This window comes from Gossypium hirsutum, chromosome D01 (genome assembly GCF_007990345.1).
Source record: "Gossypium hirsutum isolate 1008001.06 chromosome D01, Gossypium_hirsutum_v2.1, whole genome shotgun sequence".
Lineage (NCBI taxonomy): Eukaryota > Viridiplantae > Streptophyta > Magnoliopsida > Malvales > Malvaceae > Gossypium > Gossypium hirsutum.
This window is the reverse complement of record NC_053437.1, coordinates 3,534,572-3,541,930: the sequence shown is the minus strand read 5'-3', so window position 1 is coordinate 3,541,930 and position 7,359 is coordinate 3,534,572. Positions and strand designations below refer to the sequence as shown.

The window sequence follows — 7,359 nt, the reverse complement described above, 5'->3', positions numbered from 1 at the left end:
GTATCCCTCAAGTCCCTGTATCTAACAGGTTCTTTCGCAGGATCTATTCCAGCATCAATTGGAAACCTTACACAAATCACCGATATTCACCTCTCCGACCAAAACTTCATTGGTGAGCTCCCCTTTTCACTTGGCAAACTTGAACATCTTACTTCTTTAACTCTTGATGGTAACAATTTCAGTGGTCAGTTACCATTTTCTTTATTCAACTTGACACAGCTTGTCTTAGTGGACTTTTCAAATAACCAACTGACGGGTCCTATTCCAACAACCGTAAATAGCCATTCAAGCTTGGTTTCTCTTAACTTAGCTTTTAACTTGCTCACCGAAACAATACCATCTTCCTTGGGTTTTTTATAAAATTATTATAAAAATAAATAAAAAACAACCAAAATGTTATCTTTTTTTTTATTTACCAAAATATTATAAAAAATTTTTATTTACAAAAATATACCAAAAAAAAACCTGCAAAAAAAAAACCTGACAACAGTCTAATCAGGCCAATTACATTGACGGCACCAAAGGTGCCAAAGTGATTGGCGGCACCAAAGGTGCCAAAATGATTGGCCTGACCGGACTAAAATATAACTCTTTGCAGTTTCAAGGACCTGACATGCAAATTTACCATTTTAAATTTTGAAAGTGAACTGCTGCCGCTATATGTGAGAGGCGCACTAAAATTAAAATATGACTAATTGACTTCTAAGCCCTCCTTATTTATTATTTTCTTTTTATTCCCCTTCAACTCACTTTTTTATTTAATAAACAAGCCCTCAATCTATTTTTGTAGTTAAATAAGCTCTTAATCTATGATTTTTACTCATAAAAGCCCTTTATTTTATTATTAAAGTAAATATACTCACAAAAATAGGTTGAGGGCTTGTTTATTAAATAAAAAAGTGAGTTGAAGGGAAATAAAAAGAAAATAATAAATAAGAAGGGCTTAGAAGGTAATTAGCCACATTTTAATTTTAGTGCGCACCACACGCACACCGGCAGCAATTCACTTTCAAAATTCAAAATAGTAAATTTGCTTGTCAGGTCCTTAAAACTGCAGAGAGTTACATTTTAGTCCGGTCAGGCCAATCTCTTTAGCACTTTTGGTCAGGCCAATCACTTTGGCACCTTTGGTGCCGCCAATGTGATTGGCCTGATCAGGCTATTGTCAAGTTTTTTTTATAGGTTTTTATTTTTTTGGTATATTTTGGTAAATAAAAAAATTATAATATTTTCGTAAATAAAAAAAAAGATAACATTTTAATTATTTTTTATTTTTTTATAATAATTTTGTAAAAAAACCCCATCTTCCTTGCTTTCTATCCTCCCATCATTAGAATACTTGGATCTTAGTTATAATCAACTTGATGGCCATATTAGCCCTGTCCATGGCCCGGCCCGAATATAATAAATATATATTTTTAATTTTTAATTTTTAATTTTAAAATACTTTGAAAACATTTTTATTTTTTTATTTTTAAAATATTTTTTTGTGTTTATTAAAAATCAGGCCGGGCCGGACTTGGGTAAAATTTTAGGTCCATATTTCGGGCCGGGCCAGGTCCGGGCCTAAGAGGCTGGCCGAATTTTTTTCCTGGCCCGGCCCGGCCCATGGACAGGTCTAGGCCATATTGATGACTTTCACGTGAATAAATCACAGTTGTCCTACGTTGATTTAAGTAACAACAAGCTCCACGGCCCAATTCCAAGGTCACTCTTTGGGCTTGTGCACCTAACTGGTCTCATTCTTTCATCAAATAACATGACCGGCATTTTTGATACAGAGATGATTTCAGAACTCAAGGAACTTAGGGATCTTGGTCTGTCGTACAAAAGCTTGTCCTTGAGCCTTCCTAGTAGCAACGAAAAATTTTCCTTCCCTATGTTTACTTATCTAAGTTTGTCCTCATGCAACTTAAGAGAAATCCCAACATTCTTGAAAGATTCAAAGTTTTTGCAGCATCTAGATCTTTCCAGCAGCAAAATTCAGGGGCCTCTTCCAGATTGTTTTTGGGGACTTGGAGAGGCTTCGTTGACATATCTGAATCTTTCGCACAACTTTCTGACAAGTTTCCAAGGATTTCCGTGGCAGAGGTTATCTATACTTTGACATCCACTCAAATTTGCTCCAAGGATCACTTCCTGATGCAGTGTTGTGGTCAGGATATGTTTTACTTTCAAACAATAAGTTGACCGGAGAGATTCCTTTTTCAATCTGCAACAACAGTGATATGATAATTCTTGACTTGTCTATCAACAGGTTGAATGGCAAAATTCCACATTGTTTGGGAAAACTCAGCTACTATTTGACGGTTTCAGATTTGTGGATGAACAACTTCCAGGGGGTAATCCCTACAAAATTTGCCAATTGTGAAAGCTTAAGGATTCTTAGCTTGAATGGGAACCAATTGGAGGGACCGTTACCACATTCTTTGCTTAACTGTAAAGATTTGGAAGTTCTTGATGTTGGTAACAACACAATTAGTGGTGAGTTTCCCCATTGGTTGGGAACTCTTCCAAAGCTTCGAGTTCTTGTCTTAATATCTAACAAGTTCCATGGTGCCATAGTTAGCTCTAAAACCAAAACTTCGTTTTCCTATGTCGCGAATCATGGACATCTCTCACAATGAATTCATAGGCTCCTTGCCTACGAGGTTCTTCTAGAATTTGAAAGCCATGTTGAGTGTGGGTAGAAATGAATTACAGGAAGTGCAATATGTGGGACAAAAAGACTTATACTCTCAGTGGGATGATGTGATGAGGGTTACCATGAAAGATAGAGATATTGAACTGACGAGAATTCTTACCATTTTCACCACCATTGATCTTTCCAACAACAATTTCAGTGGGAAAATTCCAAGCAACATTGGAGCTTAAGTCACTTGAAGAGCGCAACTTTTCTCATAACAATCTTGTCAGATGTATCCCTCCATCAATTGGGATTTCGACAAACCTGGAATGGTTAGACCTCTCTTCAAATCAACTTGCTTGTAGAATTCCACAGAAGCTGTTGGATCAGACATTCCTTGAAGTCTTAAACCTTTCATGCTACAAACTTGAGGGACCAATCCCGGAGGGGAAGCAATTTAATACATTTTCAAAGGAGTCCTATTTAGGAAACTTGGGATTAAGCGGATTTCCATTGTCCAAGTTGTGCTACCAAAGTGAAACACCGCAACCTCCACAACAGAATGTTTCAGGTTCAATAATCGAATTCGGATGGCAAGTTGTATTGTTAGGGTATGGATGTGGAGTCATTTTTGGATTGATTATGGGGTATATTGTGTTTTCAATTGGGAAACCTCAATGGCTGGTGATGTTGGCTGAACAAATTCAACCCCGAAAGCTGAAACGATCAAAACTCGGTGCTAGACGCCGTCTAAGAGGCAACTAGAAGCTGAGCAACTCCGAAAAATTGGTGTTTACGACCTGGTTGAAATAGGTTGTTTCTGATATATTGTTGTGTATTATTGGCTTTTATATGTTCGGTGTCTGCATTATCTATCTTGAGCTCAGATGATTGTTGTCAGTAGAGTTCTTCGTAATGCTGTTAGGTCGCCTTCATTACTATTATATATAGACCTTGTTGTATTCTGTCTCTTGATTTTTATATGATGTATACATGGAAGACAACCTCAAGAAACTGCACAGTATATAATTGGATAATTGCAACATAAATACTAAATAATTCATCTGCTTAAGACATGCTTGTATTTTCTTACCTTTCTGCTTCAACCTCCAGTAGTGATGGTTCAGTCGGTAAAAAACCAGCACCTGAGCTATACTGCCCATTGTGTAAGGAAGTACGAAGATGCTGCATTGACAAAGTGTTGTTTTGCTCTTTCTCGTACTTCAGTTTCAGCAATATAATTATATATATTCGATTTTGTTTTGCTGTTGTTGTGTATATTAATTTCTTTTTCTTTCCAAACCCAATTGTTTGATTACTTGATAAACAAATTTTCTGAACTTACATTTATTTTATTAACATTATCAACCTCTGCTTTCTTTACTCATTATCTCAATTTTATCGAAGCAATAATCTTCTTTTTTTTTTAACAAATTACATCAAACCCATCACAATCTTTATTTTATTGAAGAGCTCCCAACACCTCATTCAGAGGTACATCGAAAATTTGTAAGTTCTAAACATGCATAGTCTTCTTTCATTGCATTAAGAATTACTAGAGAATCGGACTTAAATAGTCTACAATTACTCTGTTTAAAGGGTTTTAGTTTAGTGGTATAGGTTTAAAAATTAAATGCAAATGTTTGATACCATGCCATGAGCAAGATAGAAGAGTAAATGTCACTTACTAAATATGGACTTTGGAACATCTAAATATGCATGCTCAATCTCATAGCATGGCTTACCAATTTTGGGCTTTAATATACAGCCTTTAGCCCTTTGCCCAATTTTTATTTTAGCTCCTTTCTCTTGGAAAAAAAAAATTGAAGAGATTATATCTGCTTGGTAGAGTTAAAAAATATATAATTTTAACTAATTTATATATCTATTTTATTTTCTCTCCTTAAACCATTCCGACGAAAAATAATCATCCCTCCTATCTTCTTTCCTCATACCTTTCTTCCCAATCAAGCACTTTCAAAATTTATATTCTTTACACTTTTTCACCCAACTAATCACACTTAAAGCAAATTACAAGAAGTTTAAATTCTCAAAATATATCATGTTTTAACAGAGCTGCGCTAGGGGCCTCAGGCCCTTAAAATGTAAAATTTAACTTTTGGCCCTTTAAATTTTACAACATTTTTGTTTAGTAAATGATAAAAGTATACTTTGACTTCAAAAATAAAATAAAATTTTGATTTATTCTTTTAAAAATTATAAAATTATATTTTAACCCTCATAAAAATATACAATCTGATTCCGGAGCCTCAGAAAAAATTTTCTGACCTCACCCCTGTGTTTTAACATTGTAGTGCAGATGCTATTAACTCTGCCGACACATTTGGTTTGCAAAAATTGAATAGCTATGCAGTGGGAATAAAATAGAGATGTAATAAGTATTACGTTGTTTGATTCACTAAATAGAATCGACAAGTAATAATATTATTTCGTTTGGTTAGATAAATTTATGTACAGGAATATGCAAGGAATAAGTATAAAAACACATTAATAATATCCTTTAACTAAGTAAATGATATCTTATTTATACTATTAAAATTTTATATAAATTTAAATATGACATTTAATAATAAAATATAAAAATAAATTCATACAAATTTTTATAAATAAAGTTTTGTAAAAGTTGTTATCTGTATTAATTTATTTTTATATTTAATATTAAATATGCTTAATAAATTAAACTCAAGAAATTATTTGCAAGTATAATTAAACAAACATCTTTTAAATTTAAAGGAAACTTATATAATGAAAATTTTTATATAATATTTAATGTTAAAATAATTTGCTTTTAGACTGGGCATTAATATATATATATTTAACATTTCGGATTCATTCTCACGTCTCCCTCACCATCATCTCCTCTTTTTCACAGTCTCAATCCCACTCTCTCATCTAGATTCAAAACGCAGAAAAACAAAAACCCAAAATTCAGCCTTTTTCCGTCACCTCCACGTCGCCTGCTACCACCCATGAACACAGAACATCACCTTTCATCTCTTCCCACTTCTTTTCATCTGGAACTCAAAATCTCACCAATCTCTTCTTCATTTTTTATGTTTTCTTTTCATGCGTTGTTCTTTTGGATGATCTTTGGCATCTGTTAATCAATTTTCTTTGTTTAATTTTGGAGTTTTGGATGATTTTTTGCATGGGTAATTTGGTTAAAAAAATAAATGTATTCCGGGCAATCATGAATAACTCATTTAGAGGTGGGTGTCTTGAATGTTGATTACGGCACTTTGCTGCTTAGTCCCGAATTAAGCCATTTGACTGAACTAAATGCTTGCATCACTATGGTTGGTTGAATACACCTAGAAGGACTTAGGGTGTGTTTGGATGGACGGTACGTTTATCTGCAGTTAGTGTAAAAATAGCAGTTGCGATGAGATTGTATACTATAATGATACTATAGTGTGAGATAAAAAGTAAGCTAAACACACCGCATGCAATCGCCCATCTAAATCCACCTTTAACCATTCAAGTGAACCAAACAGCATATTACTATCTTATTTGGTATTGACTACGATGTAAATTTTTACTGTGTCAACCATTAATGATGCCTCGATGGTATTAAAAGAGTAATTTGTTATGATTAATCAAATGCCATTTCTTTTTTTATTAACAATCCCCACAAGTTTAAGTTTTTTTGTATTTGATAATCAATCATTAAGTGTCATTTAAATACTCTCAAGTGAAAGATAAATGTGATATAAATAATTTAAAATATTAATTGAGAACCTAAGGGATTTGAATATTTTTTATTTAATTCTTGTGGATTTATGCTTAAATATTAATGTTTAGAATCATTTTTGGATGTTGATAATTGTTATGATAATATTGGTATCTTTAGAGTTATAGTACATAATTTTAAAGATTAATTAACACTAATGTAGGTGTTTTTCTTTCTTTGCATATCATGGTATTAGTATAAATATGTTATGTAGCATAATGTATATTCACAAAAAAATCATTTTCAGAAACCCTTTTCTTCTTACTCTTTACTTTCTTACTCCTTTTTCATAGATGATTACAACTAAAGCAGTGACAACAATGTTGCCTTCTTTCTTTCTTTTTTCTTCCTCCCTTGATTTCATATGGTATCAGAGCTTATTTCATATGATATCAGAGCTTATCGACTCTCACCACCCTTACTTTTTAAAAGCTTAGCTTCCATCGACCCTCCAATTGAAGAACCATTGGAAAAAATCGCGCGTCTGATCCACACATGCCGCTCCATTGATTTTACGTCACTCCCACGAGTCAACACGTGAGAGCGCATGGACCACCCACCGACCACCACCATTTTCCTTCACAAACCTTCCCGCCATCCATCCGCCTCTAGTGATCTTGTCTCGTATCTGATTTGACCTAATTTTCTTTTTACTTATTTTTCTCTCTTGCTATGAATCCTCCTATTAAATTCATTTCCTTGATGCTTTCTAGTTCTCTTACTATTACTTCTTCTATTAAACTTTAGGGCAGTAATAATTATGTTTGTTGGCTGCTTCGAATTGTGATTTATGAGAGAATGTTATAAAAATTTCTGAATAAATAAATAAATGAAGAAGATTTTGGAGAATTGGTTTTATTATTTCTAAAATGGAGACCGGAAAAGGTAAGAAAAAAAAGTTATTATAAGCTATTGTATCTATCTTTAAGTTAGATTTTTCATATTAGTGAGGCATCATCAACGACTAGCTCTCTCACATGTC

General features: G+C 33.4%; 1 long non-coding RNA gene across 1 annotated transcript; it reads left to right on the top strand.

Moving 5' to 3' along the window:
- The first annotated feature begins 1,508 nt into the window (after positions 1 to 1,508).
- On the top strand, positions 1,509 to 3,885 carry LOC107936938 (uncharacterized). Its single transcript, XR_005909170.1, has 2 exons — positions 1,509 to 2,155; positions 2,258 to 3,885. It is a non-coding gene; the product is annotated as an uncharacterized lncRNA (long non-coding RNA).
- The last annotated feature ends 3,474 nt before the right edge of the window (positions 3,886 to 7,359 follow it).